The sequence below is a fragment of the Loxodonta africana genome, chromosome 2 (assembly GCF_030014295.1).
Source record: "Loxodonta africana isolate mLoxAfr1 chromosome 2, mLoxAfr1.hap2, whole genome shotgun sequence".
NCBI lineage: Eukaryota > Metazoa > Chordata > Mammalia > Proboscidea > Elephantidae > Loxodonta > Loxodonta africana.
This window is the reverse complement of record NC_087343.1, coordinates 146,043,542-146,056,501: the sequence shown is the minus strand read 5'-3', so window position 1 is coordinate 146,056,501 and position 12,960 is coordinate 146,043,542. Positions and strand designations below refer to the sequence as shown.

General features: G+C 46.8%; 1 long non-coding RNA gene across 6 annotated transcripts in view; it reads left to right on the top strand.

Moving 5' to 3' along the window:
* LOC111750868 (uncharacterized) overlaps positions 1-12,960 on the top strand; it is a 59,093-nt gene that overhangs the window by 21,199 nt on the left and 24,934 nt on the right. For 3 of the 6 annotated variants that reach the window (XR_002785926.2, XR_002785925.2, XR_002785924.2), the window contains exons 4-5: positions 11,204-11,343; positions 11,471-11,631. This is a non-coding gene — a long non-coding RNA (uncharacterized LOC111750868). Of the gene's footprint in view, positions 1-11,203; positions 11,344-11,470; positions 11,970-12,960 lie in introns of those variants that run through there. The other 3 variants (XR_010319328.1, XR_002785923.2, XR_002785927.2) reach the window with 1 other exon arrangement.

Here is a 12,960-nt window from a genome sequence, read left to right as displayed (position 1 = left end):
CAAAACCAAGTTCTGATGTTAAATAATGATTGTATTTGTTAATCAATCCAACCTGGGTTTCCTTTCGAAAGAAAACAGGATGCCATTTTCAAAATGTTGGAAACAGGATGTCTGAGACCTGGGGGTTTCATTGATTGCAGTGATGTTAAGGGTCCTGACAGTACTAATATGTGTTGCTCTCTTTTGATTAGACAGGGATGTGCTTTGAGAAGAGGAGAAACTGGAGATGCTGGTGGAAATGTGTGCTGGCTCCCAGGAAACCAGCTGCTTCCTGAGAGGGGGCTGAGAGCCCCTTGGCTAGGCCTCAGTCCGCCTGCTAGAAAGCCCTTAGATACCTGGTGGCCTGGTGGGGAGAGAGGGATCGAAGCTCAGGCTGGGCCACAGGCTAAATCAGCCTGCCCTGCCTCATGCCTCCCCACCCCTGTCTTTCTGTTAGCCTAAGTTCTGATGTTTTTCTCAAGTTTCCCACCCTTGGCACTGCTGACATTTTGGGTCAGATAAATCTTTGTGGGGGCTCTCTGGTGCAGTCTGGGGTGTTTAGCAACAACCTTAGCCTTTACCCACTAGATGCCAGTAGCACACATGCCCACACCTCTGCTGTGACAAGCAGAAATCTCTCCAGACATGGCCAAATGTCCCCTTGGGATCAAAATCACCCTGGTTGAGAAACACTGAGTTAAAGCATAATACATGTTAATTGTAGAAAATATAGACAAGCCTAGAAAATAAGGTACAAAATAGTCTGTAATTCCAGTATCCAGAGTTAACCTCTGTTACACTTTTTTTGTGTGTGTGGGAAAATTATATATAGCAAGACTTTTGCCAGTTCAACAATTTTTACATGTACAATTCAGTGACATTGATTGCAGTCATCATGTTCTGCAGCCATCACCACTGTCCTTTTCCAAATTATTCCACCACCAGTAACAGAAACTCAGAGCCACCTAAGCAATGACTCCCCCACCCCGTAAATTCTAATAAGCTCTGGTCTCTATAGATTTACCTCTTTCATATAAGTGGGATCATATAGTACTTGTCCTTTTGTGACTGACTTACTTCACAGAGCATAATGTGTTCAAGGTTCATCCATGTGGTAGCATGTGTCAGGACTTCACTTCTCTTTATGGCTGAGTAATACTGCCTTGTATGTATGTACCACATTTTTTTTTTCCTTTTCTTTTTTTTATTGTACTTTAGATGTTTACAGAACAAACTAGTTTCTCATTAAACGGTACACATGTTGTTTTATGACACTGGTTAACAACCCCACAAAATGTCAACACTCTCCCTTTTTCTCAACCCTGGGTTCCCTATTACCAGCTTTCCTATCCCCTCTGCCTTCTAGTCCTTGCCCCTGGGCTGGTGTGCCTCTTTAGTCTCGTTTTGTTTTATGGGTCTGTCCAAACTTTGGCTGCAGGGTGAACGTCAGGAGTGACTTCCTTACTGAGCTGAAAGGGTATCTGGGGACCATATTCTCAGGGTTTCTCCAGTGTCTGTCAGGACAGCAAGTCTGTTCTTTCTTTTTGAGTTAGAATTTTGTTCTACATTTTTCTCCAGCTCTATCCGGGGCTCTGTATTGTGATACCCGTCAGAACAGTCAGTGGTGGTAGCTGGGCACCATCTAGTTGTATTGGACTCAGTCTGGGGGGGGCCATGGTAGTTGTGGTCCATTAGTCCTTTGGACTAATCTTTCCCTTGTATCTTTAGTTTTCTTAATTCTTCCTTGCTCCAGATGGGGTGAGACCAGTGGAGTATCCTAGATGGCTGCTCACGCGCTTTTAAGACCCCAGACGCTACTCACCAAAGTAGGATGTAGAGCATTTTCTTTATAAACTGTTATGCCACTTGAACTAGATATTCCCCCAGACCATGGTCCCCACAGCCCTCAGCCTAGCAATTCAGGGAGTTTGGATGTGTCTGTGGAGCTTCTGTATATACCACATTTTGTTCATCTGTTCACCTGTTGATGGACATTTAGGTTGTTTCCACCTTTTGGCTACTGTGAATAGCACTGCAGTGAGCATTGGTGTACAGGTTTCTGTTTGTGTTCCTGCTTTCAGTGCTTTTGGGTATATACTTAGGAGTGGAATTGTGGGTCGTATCCCTGTTACAGAAACCCTGGTGGTGTAGTGGTTAAGAGCTATGTCTGCTAACCAACAGGTCAGCAATTCGAATCCACCAGGTGCTCCTTGGAAACTCTATGGGGCATTTCTACTCTGTCCTGTAGGGTTACTATGAGTCAGAATCAACTTGACAGCAACAGGTTTGGTTTTTTTTTTTTTTTATTCCGGTTACACTTCTTTCTGGACTTTCTTTTCTATCTGAAATTGAGGCCACACAGTATGCATCTTACACTTTAAAGGTCCAGGGGACCAATATGACCATTCACCCAGAGAGGATCTTGCTGTGGAGGCTGACTCATAATCACCCAGGTGCTGGCATTCCAGACCAGTCCCTCAGACCCCTTTTCACCTGACCCGGAGCCTGGGCTGGATCTACATGGGCTGTGTGTTCTGGGTGGTCAGGAGTAAGCAGGGGGTTAGAATAGACGAAGGCAATCACAAGCTCTCAGGGACCAGGCAGGTGGTGGTGGTGGCAGGGGTGGTTCTGAACCTGCAATGGATTGTGGACCTTTCTGAGGATCTGGTAAATGTAGGGGCCCTTTCCCAGGGAAAATGCCCATGTGTTGCCCAGTTCTGCATTCAATTCTGTAGACTCTCAGGTAGGAACTTATGAGTATGGGGATTTTCCTGGGGCCCTGTGGTAACCTAGAGACTCACCCCTGTCTCTTCTAGGCCTTGGGAAGGCTCTGACCTCAGCCCTTCCAGGGTAGAGCCTCCCTCCACAGAGCGGCAATATCAGCCCTGGGCAATAGATGGATGGATGGATAGATGACTGGATGCATGGATGGACGGATCTGTTGAACTAGGTTCAAAATTGGAGCTTCTCCAGTGATAATGTAGGTCAAAGCTAGCATTTGTTGAGCCTTTACGCGTGAGCCAGGCTGTGCATCTTATGTGCTTTACTTCATCCAATCCCATAATGAGGAAGGTATCATTATTATAAATGAGTTGCCATTTTACTGAGATGGGAACAGGCTGAGACTTGCCTTATGAGTGAAGCCAGAATGTCCATGCTGTCAACCATGAAGCCACACTGCCAAGACCTGTGAAGTATGCACTCTGCCAGTACCCAGTAGGACCCTTGACTGGGCCTGCCTGCTCGGTAGGGATGAAGAATGCTTCTGGTTTTTGGCCTTGCCTCCTTCTCCTGAAGGTGGGCGCACCCCACCCCCTCCCCCAGCCAGCATCCTTACAGTTCGCTTTGGATTGAGGCTGAGCACTACTTAGCAGCCTCCGTGTTGTCTTGCAGGGTTCTTATGGGGCCAGAGAAAAACAGAAGCCATTTTACGGAAATCCACGGGATGAATGGGAAAGCAGAGCTTGGTCCAGCCTGCGGGCAGGGAAATGTGCACCTCGAGGGGTTTTTATTATATTTTAATTTCATTTATTTTTTTATTGTACTTTTGATGAAGGTTTACAGAGCAAATTAGTTTCTTATTAAACAATTAATACATGTATTCTTTTGTGACATTTGTTGCCACCCCCACAACATGGCAACAGTCTCTGTCCCCTTCTCAACCTTGGGTTCCCCATTACCAGCTTTACTGTCCCCTCCTGCCTTCTCATCCTTTCCCCTGGGCTGGTGTCTATTTCATTTATCTTTTGAAAAGACCATATAGGTTGTTGTTGTTAGGTGCCGTTGAGTCAATTCTGACTCATAGTGGCTTCATGTAATAGAATAGAACTTCCCCATAGGGTTTCCTAGGTTGTAATATTTACAGAAGATCACTAGGTCTTTCTCCTGTAGAACAGTTGGTTGGATTTGAACCACCAACCTTTTGGTTAGTGGTCGAGCGCTTAACCATTTTGCCACCAGGGCTTCTTCACCTGACATAAGTACATGGGACAAAATTCAAAAGGTACAATCAGATATACAATAAACATGAAGTGTCCTTCCCACCTCTCTCCCCTCCCCTGCATCTTCCCTGGCGCAGCCGTTGTTACTACTTTAGCACAACTCTTCAGAGATAGTCTATGCATATACAAGTGTATAGTACATGGGCAGTCTTTTTTTTTTTGTCTCTGCCACAGATAGCATGTTAAGCATACTGTCCTGCGCCTTGGTTTTTTTCACTTTAGAAGATATTGTGGAGATGCTTCATGCCAGTACATAGAGGTGGTTCTCAGTGGTGACATATAATCCGTTGTGTCGTCCATGAACTACATTTCATCTGCCCTCTCCTGATCACCACACTCCTGATCATCATGTAGGTTGTGGTAAAAACAAAAACAAAAACAAAACTATGCTGCAGTGAATGGTCTTGTGCATTCATCATTTTTACGCATATGCAAGTATGTTTGTAAGATAATTCCTGGCTGTGGAAATGCCGAGTCAAAGAGGCTGCGTTGCTAATCTCGTTAGCTATAACCCAATCATGTCCCTGGGTGGTGCAAACGGTTAAGTGCTCGACTACTAACCAAAAGGTCCCACTCGGAGGCACCTCAGAAGAAAGGCCTGGCACTGCTTCTGGTAGATCACAGCCTTGAAAACCCTATGGAGCAATTCTACTCTGTACACATGGGGTCACCATGAGTCAGAATCAACTCCCACAGCAACTGGTTTGGTTTTGGTTTTGGTTTTTTATTATCCAATGGCCCACGATAGGGTAGTTCCCATTTAGGAGAGTGCGTAGTTCATCCCAACCTCACCACCTGTGTTATAAAACGTGTTGATCTTTAACAGGCTAATGGGAGAAAAATGGCATCTCATTATACCTATTTGCATTCTCTTATAGTATGTGAGGGTGAGAGTCTTTTCCTGGGTTTGAGGGCTGTTTTTTTTTTTTTTTTTCAATTCCTTGTCTATGACTTCTCTGTGTCCTTTGCCCATTTTTCCTTTGGGTTGTTAGACTTATGAGTTGGTAGGAGTGCTTATGATACTACAGGAGTTAATCCTTTGTCCATGACTCAAATGGCCTTTTAGAGAGATAAGAACATGAGACTCCTAGACCCCCTTCCAGTCTCTAGGGGCCTTGTGTAAGACTCACTGAGGAACTCGGGGATGAAGCCCTGAGGGGAGGTCCTAGTACTGCGTACGCTGGGGCTGGACTATGGGTTGAAATGGCCACTTCTGGGGAGAAGGGTCAAACTTGGTATCATGGAATACCAAACACAAGACTATTTCCTCAAGAGGTGTCATCCCACCTGCCTGGTTCTGGGGCTGCTGCATGTAGGCCCCTAAGCTTATACTTCACTACTTCAGGAGGCACCATATAAGTAGACTATAATGTGAATGGTGCCCCTTGGAGTTATGTGACATGGCAGCTCTATCTGGGCCCAGATGGAGCCAGCTATGGGCATTAGTACGTTCCTGCCCTAGAAATGGTCTCTACTTTTTCATTACTGGGCATGGTCTTATGGGCCCTATGGCTTCCTGAGTGCCCAGGGCAGGGCAGGTCCAGTCTGCAGCCACGTGTGCACTGACCTACATCTAGGTCGAATGGGACTGCCCATGTGCAGTGTCTGTGCTCTTGTGGGATTGGCTCCCTACAGAGATTTGCTCCTGGCCTAGCTGTTCACTTGGAGGGGGAGCACCCACCATTCTTTTGCATGGAGCAGGGTGATGCCTGGGAAGGAAGACTTAGGGGGATCCTGGGAATCTGAGCGTAGGCAGAGAGGGGCATGAGTAGATCTGGTGGCTGCTCTGGGCATTGAGTGGGGCCCAAACTCCCAGGGAGTTGAGAGGTGGGGAAGCTTGTCCAATCTTTGGGGTTCATCCAAGAGTCTAGAGTGCCCCCTCAGCAGAAACTCAGTGGTGCCTGTGCCTAGTCCCAGATGTGCTGGAGGAGCAGTGGGCCAGAGTCTTTGGCACAGCCCTGCCAGAGGCCAACCCTTAGACCAGGTCCCCGACCATCCATCTAGCCAGCCTCAGCACGGCTGGCCTGGGCAGTAAGGAACCTGGGAAGTAGGGAAGCCAGACCCCTTTCCTGTGTTTCTCACACAGGAAACTTGGAAGAGGGCCTGTGGCATCTGCCTGGATAAGTCCCCCGCTGGGACCAGGGATTTGATAATACTGAGAGCCCTGGCAGAGGCAGCTCCTGGAACCTGCCTCAAGTCCTACAGCTGGGGCTATTCACTCAAACTGCGGGCCTGTGGCCCTGGCTGGGGCCCTTGGCATGCAGGGTGAGGGCGTGTGTGTGGGAGAGGAGGGCAGCCCTTCTCTTTCCTTCTCCAGGACCTGCTGCCTTACACAGTAGAGTGAGGTCTGGAGGGAATGAGGGTGTGGGAGTCAGGGGCTGGCCCGTACTGTCCTGGGCCCTAGGGAAGGGAAGCAAGTACCCGCTGTGGTTTCTGTGAAACTCCTCACGTCCACTTGGATAGAGTTGTGACTCAATGGCTGGCACCCAGCAGCTTCTTGGGACTCAACGAAGGTTGCTTCTCAGATTCCGAGGCCAGGAGTGGAAGGCTGGAGCTGATTCTGGCTCTTTCTAGACTTACTGTGTGGCCCTGGGCTAGTCTCCTAGCCTCTCTGAGACTCTAGATTAGCACTGTCCAATAGAACTTCCTGTGACGATGGAAATGTTCTCTGTGCTAACTAATACGGTATCCACTACCACACGTGGCTATTGTGCATGGGACTAGTGTGACTAAGGAACTGTATTTAATGTGGCTGATGGCTACTGTATTGGGCAGTGTGGCTCTACATCCCTATATTTCATTAGCCTTTCCCAGCTCACTGGGATCTCTGGGGGTGGGAACAGGTGGCAGCTTTAGATAGACAGGCAGGTCCCCAAATAGATTTCAGTAAGCCCTGGTCTTGTGATAAGATCCATGAGAAAAGCATAGATCAAATCTGGGAAACACAGCCCACTCCCTCCTCCTCTTGAATATTTGAGGTGTATATTAGCATGTTACATAAAGGCTCTGAGATATCCTGCTCAGAAGAAACCCACTTAGTTTCATTTAACCTCAAATTTTCCAAATGTGTTAGGCCACGAAGGAGCCCAGATGGCACAGTGGTTAAGTGTTTGGCTGCTAACCAAAAGGTCAAACAGTTCGAACCCACCAGTTGCTCCTTGGGAGAAAGATGTGGCAGTCTGCTTCCGTAAAGATTTCTTTGGAAACCCTATGGGCAGTTCTATTATGGCCTATAGGGTCACTATGAGTCGGAACTGACTCGATGGCGGTGGGTTTGGTTTGGTTTTTATTAGACCACGGGACCTTTTTGTCAGCACATCTATTGGTGTTCTGTGAACCCACCTTGGAGTAATGCTGGGAAAAGGAGGCTAGAGACCTAGAGGAACGAATGCCCCCAAATGGGGCTGCTCCTGGTTCATGCAGCCTGTATGTAGGAAACGCCAGAAGTCTTGGTTAATATTGAAGGCATTTTTTTGGGTTTCTCCAACCCTACCTGGTGTGGGCAAAAACCCAGAAGTGTCAGTTCTGGCTCCTGGGACACCAGGCTGCTTTGAGAGGCCCCATCACTATGAGCTCTGCCCTGCGTGGGGCAGCTGTGGGGCCCAGGGCAGCTCCTCTGCTCTGAGGATGTACACTAACCTTAACCAAAAAAAAAAAGCTCATTGCCATCAAGTCATCTCTGACTCATTACTATCCTATAGGACACAGTAGAACTGCCCCATAGGGTTTCCAAAGCTGTAATCTTTATGGAAGCAGGCTGCCACGTCTTCCTCCCACAGAGCAGCTGATGGATTTGAACTGCCAATCTTTCCATTAGCAGCCAAGAGCTTAATCACTGCATCATCACGGCTCCTACATTAACCTTAAAAAACCAAAAAAAAAAAAAAAAAAGAGTGGGAAATGGGCCTCTTAGTGGGGCACTCAGAGGCAGCTGCCTCATTTCATGTATTTTCAATCTTCTGCTGTTTTGACTGATCAGAGTTTGGGAGAAGCTCTTTCATCTTTCCAGTATCTGAGCTGGACCCTGATGAAAAGAGAGACAGGGCAGGTATCCATCAGGAGCTCCTTCCATCTGCCCAGGTGGCAGTTTGGAGGCCGAGTCCCAGAGCTGGCTGGGACTTGGATGACCTGCCCTCCTTCAGGGAGGGTCAAGGAGCTCTGGCTGGAAACTCTTCGTGTTGTTGGAATGATGTGGGCACTCAGCTCTGTTACTTTGGGTTAAATCAAGTAATGAGGCAGCTGCAGCCCACCGGCCCAACACTAACCCCAAACAATCCCAGGATCACACAACCCTGGTCTGTGGAGCACTTCAGTGTGGTTGGTGCTGCTAATTGTACGAAAGTAACAGTACATCTCAGGTGAGGCAGAGGATGCACAGCTGGGAGATGTTCCAAGGTTCCCACAGTGCTTCCCAGAATAGGGAATGGCTAAGAGGATAAGGCAAGGGGCTGACTGTAGAACAGACCATAATTGCTCATACACAAGTTCAAGTTGAAGCTGAAGAAAATTAGAACAAGTCCAGGGGAGCCAAAGTATGGACTTTGAGTATATTCCATCTGAATTTAGAGACCATCTCAAGAATAGATTTGACTCATTAAGCACTAATGACCAAAGACCAGACAAGTTGTAGAATGACATCAAGGACATCATACATGAAGAAAAGAAGAGGTCATTAAAAAGGCAGGAAAGAAAGAAAAGACCAAAATGGATGCCAGAATACTCTGAAACTTGCTCTTAAACATTGAGTAGCTAAAGCAAAGGAAGAAATGATGAAGTAAAAGAGCTGAACAGAGATTTCAAAGTACAGCTCAAGAAGACAAAGTATTACAGTGAAATGCGTGAAGACCTAGAGTTAGAAAACCAAAAGGGAAGAACACACTCAGCATTTCTCAAGCTGAAAGAATGAAGAGAAAATTCAAGCCTTGAGTTGCAATATTGAAGAATTCTATGAGGAAGATATTAAAAGATGCAGGAAGCATCAAAAGAAGATGGAAGGAATACACAAAGTCACTGTACCAAAAAGAATTGGTCAATGTTTAACCATTTCAGGAGGTAGTACATGATCAATGGCTGATGGTACTAAAGGAAGAAGTCCAGGCTTCACTGAAGGCACTGGCAACATATAAGCCTCCAGGAATTGACAGAATACCAACTGAGATGTTTCAGCAAACGGATGCAGCACTGGAAGTGCTCACTCGTCTACGCTAAGAGATTTGGAAGATAGCTACTTGGTCAACTGACTGGAAGAGATCCATATTTGTGCCCATTGTAAAGAAAGAGGAGCCAATAGAATGCAGAAATTATCGAACAATATCATTAATATCATACACAAGTAAAATTTTCCTGAAGATAATTCAAAAGAGGTTGCAGCAGTGTATCCACAGGGAACTGCCAAAAATTCAAGCCAGATTCAGAAGAGGACGTGGAACAATGAATTTCATTGCTGATGTCAGATGGATCTTGGCCAGAAGCAGAAAATAGCAGAAAGAAGTTTACCTGTGTTTTATTGACTATGCAAAGGCATTTGACTGTGGGAATCATAACAAATTACGGATAACATTGTGAAGAATGGGAATTCCAGAACACTTAATTGTGCTCATGCAGAACCTGTACATAGACCAAAAGGCAGTCGTTTGAACAGAACAAGGGCATTACTGCATGGTTTAAAATCAGGAAATTTGTGTGTCAAGTTTGTGTCCTTTCACCATACTTATTCAGTCTGTATGCTGAGCAAATAGAGAAGCTGGACTATATGAAGAAGAATGAGGCATTAGGATTAGAGGAAGACTTGTTAACAACCTTCAATATGCAGATTATACAACCTTGCTTGCTGAAAGTGAAGAGAACTTGAAGCACTTATTGTTGAAGATCAAAGACCACAGCCTTCAGTATGGATTATGCTTTAACAAAAATCCTTACAACTGGACCAATAAGCAACATTTTGATAAACGGGGAAAAGATTGAAGTTGTCAAGGATCTCATTTCACTTGGATGCACAATCAACATGCGTGGAATCAGCAGTCAAGAAATCAAATGATGCATTGCATTGGGCAAATCTGCTGCAAAACACCTCTTTAAAGTGTTAAAAAGCAAAGTAGTCACTTTGAGGACTAAGGCATGTCTGACCCAAGCCATGGTGTTTTTGATTGCCTCGTATGCATGTGAAAGCTGTACAATGAATAAGGAATGCTAAAGAAAAATTCATGTCTTTGAATTATGGTGTTGGTGAAGAATATTGAATATACCATGGACTGCCAGAAGAATGAACAAATCTGTCTTGGAAGAAGTACAGCCAGAATGTTCCTTAGAAGCAAGGATGGGAAGACTTTGTTTCACATACTTTGGACATGTTATCAGGAGGGACCAGTCCCTGGAGAAGGACACCATGCTTGATAGAGTAGAGCATCAGCAAAAAAGAGGAAGACCCTTAACGAGATGGATTAACACGGTGGCTGCAACAGTGGGCTCAAGCATAATAATAATTGTGAGGATGGCACAGGACAGGACAGTGTTTCATTCTTCTGTACGTAGAGTTGCTATGAGTCGGAACTGACTCCATGGCACCTAACAACAACAGGAGAGCGAGGGCTGCCTTGCTATTTTCTGTCCCTCTCTAGAGGGTTGCAGCCCAGCGGCATGTCTCTTTCTCTGGGGAAGACTCTGTCTTCTCTGGGCTGTAGGCAGAGATGTTTCTGTCCCCAGCTCTCCCCAGAACTACTTGGTTGCAGGCCTTTGCCCTGCATGCTCAGTGCTGGCCTAGGAGGTCTGTTCTCCCATACCCAACCCTCTGCTTTGAGCCTGATGTGGGCATCCTGGGTGGAAGACCAGGAATGTTTCCCTCTGCCCGCTCTGGGGCTCTTGACATCTGAAGTCACACCTGGGAGGCCTGGTCAAACCCTGTGAAAAGGCATCTCCAGCCACCTGGACAATTACAGGTCTGTAGGGCTTGGGCTGAGATAGGATTCTCAGCTCTGCATCCTGTAGGGACAGCATGACCCAGCTTGGAGTCCCTGCAGCCTGGCTGCTTTCTTGGGGACACACTGTACACACCTGCTGGGATACAATGTTGTACAACTCTGGGGCACCATTCACATGGGACACAATCCAGCAATACTGGGGACACACACACACACTCCACACCCTCCTTGCCATACCTCAGTATTCCCAATACATGAAAATCCAACTTGATGCAAAAAAACAGGCAGTGATTTTTCCCACCCTAGGAACCCAATGGCTTCCCCCAAGGCATTTGGAATGGGGTTCCATCTAAATCTATCTTCTCAAGACCATTTCCAGCTCTATCAAGTGAGATGCACCTGTACTCATATGACTCACGTGTACCTGCAGTCTTGCCAAGGGCCAGGTAAGTGGTTGTTCCCAAGTGCAGCAGATCACTGTAGGCTTATGACTCAGGACCATGAATTCATAAATCACCTTTTTCTCCCTGGAAGGATGATTGTGCATTAGCTTAAAAGAGGTCTTTGCTGCAGGTATCTTAGGCAAACCCTGGGAACCATCAGACAAGGAAATTCCAGAATTCTACTGGTCCCTGAGATGCGGTGAGGACCACACTGAAGAGAGAAGACTTGAATTCAAATACAGGATAAGCTCAGCCCCAGGTAGTGAATTTGCCAAGCCGTGTGTCAATGCTGTAAGTACAGTACCTTTTTTTCCCTACCCTGGTGGCGTAGTGGTTAAGTGCTATGGCTGGTAACCAAAGGGTCGGCAGTTTGAATCCGCCAGGTGCTCCTCGGAAACTCCACGAGACAGTTCTACTCTGTCCTATAGGGTCGCTATGAGATGGAATCGACTCAACGGCACTGGGTTTGGTTTTTGGTTTGGTGGGTGGTTTGTGAAGCTGGTGTGGTGATCTGGCATAAGTGATCCTAGATCCAGTAATGGAGTTCACCCAGCAAAGCCTACACGCCTTCTAGATGAGGAAATGAATCCAGAAAGGCAAGACATTATTCATGATTGAGCAGCAATGGGGGGGGGGGGAAGGGTGGGGAGGTGGGCAAAGCTAAGACCCTCACATTTATCTTCTGAGGCTTGGCCTGTACGCTGGAGCCCCACTCCCGACCCCATGCAGTTCCATCACCAAACCAGGGAGAAGCCCAAGACAGTGACTCAGAGTCCCCTTGGCAGTTTTGCTGATAAATTTTTTGTTTTGAAGTGAGGGGTTGTGCCTTTATTAAAGAAAGTCTTTAGCAAATTATAGTGATTTTGACTCTTTTCAGACATGTTTGAATTACAGTCTGGAATTCCCATGCAGTGGGTGAGACCCAGAGAAGCAGTGAGTACAGAAGTTACAGGCACAGGATCAGGGGTCAGATGGATCTGAGTTCAAATCCCCACTGTGCCACTTATAGCTGTGTGAGTCAACTACTCTGAGCCCCAGTTTCCTCATCTGGTTATGGTGACTGACACCACAACTAATTTCAAGGGTTGCTGGGGGACTAAATGAGGTAATGAGTGGAGTGCACTTGGCCCATGGGAGGTCTGAGTAAATGGGCACAGGGGCTATGCCCTGAGCACCCGCTCGGGCAGGAAGACGAGGGTCTCACTTAGTGAGCACAGAATCAGCCTGCACAGCGGCCTCACGCATGCCTGCTCACACTTCTTGATCAGGAATCAGGCTTTGTAGGTTTAAATCCAGCTCCGTCTCTGTTCCCGTCTCTGAGGCTCTGTTTCCCTCTAGGAAAAATGTAGATAATGACAGCTCAGGTCTTTGCAAGGCCCGGCATGTTCAGTGCCTCGGACAGTGCCTGGTATACAGTCGGTGCTCATAGAGGATCATTTGATCACTGTCCCTGTTCTTTCTGCCAGTGTCTGCATTTCTGGCAGGGCAGCAACAGCTGATGTGTCTGCAGAGCTAGTGGGAGAGTTTCCATAGCTCTGTTTCTGCCAAATATGGTGTGGATTTGTGCTTTTCTTGTTCAGCACATGGTCTGGTCTTTGCACATGCTGTTCCCTTTGCCAG